A 918-nucleotide genomic window follows, 5' to 3' on the forward strand; every position below is an offset into this window, starting at 1 on the left:
GGCAATTATAAACCAGTATCTTAGGTGCTAAGCTTACCACATTTGCTGTTAGAGGATCTTACAGATGTTATACTTTGTGGAGAAAGTTGATAACCCTAATGGCAGGAGTTGAGAACTGCTTTCAATCCAGAGAGATCAGAGTTTGTAACCCAGTGCCTACACTTAATAGCTGTGTTACTCTGGGTAAGTTGCTTCACTTCTGTGCCTTATCTGTAAAACAGGTTAGAATAGTACCTACTTCATGAAATACAAAAAAATGTATATAAAGTGTCCCCTGCTTAGTAATAATTCAGTAAGTTGCAGCTATTGCTATTAGTAATATCGTGGCTAGTAGTAGTCAACATATGAGAGTTCAGGAAAGAGCATTCCAGGCAAAACAAACAGCTGTACAAAAGTCCCTGAGGAGAAAGAAAGATTAGATTGTTGGTTAGTGATTGTACAGAACTGAAGCAGGGACCATATCACAGAAGTCCTTACAAGGCATGTTAAAGGATTAGACTTTTTCTTGAGGGCAATAGAAAATTATTACAGAGTTTTAAAAAGGCAAGTAATGACATGATCAAATTTCCCTTTAGAAAAAAATTTTGATCCTTCTAAGAACCTATGAGGAAGTAAAGAAGAAAATAGATCATCCCCATTTTGTAGATGAACCAACTGACTAAGACCTAGAGTTACACAAAATTACCAGCTGTAAATTGCAAAGCCAGGACTTCAACTCAGAACTTCGAATTACAAACATGTGCTTTTTCCATTTGTTACACATTTTGCCATTTCTGAATGAAAGTATATGTCTATTAATGGCTTGGAAAATGGTATCTTCTGGTGAGACAACAGAGGTTCATTAAGTTCATGCCAAATTAAGCATGTCATTCAAACCTTTATTGAGAATTCTACATTATATTATACGACATACCAATC

Source organism: Pteronotus mesoamericanus, unplaced genomic scaffold (assembly GCF_021234165.1).
Source record: "Pteronotus mesoamericanus isolate MK-2021 breed Mesoamerican mustached bat unplaced genomic scaffold, CSHL_Meso_final contig_41, whole genome shotgun sequence".
In the NCBI taxonomy this organism is placed as follows: Eukaryota; Metazoa; Chordata; class Mammalia; order Chiroptera; family Mormoopidae; genus Pteronotus; species Pteronotus mesoamericanus.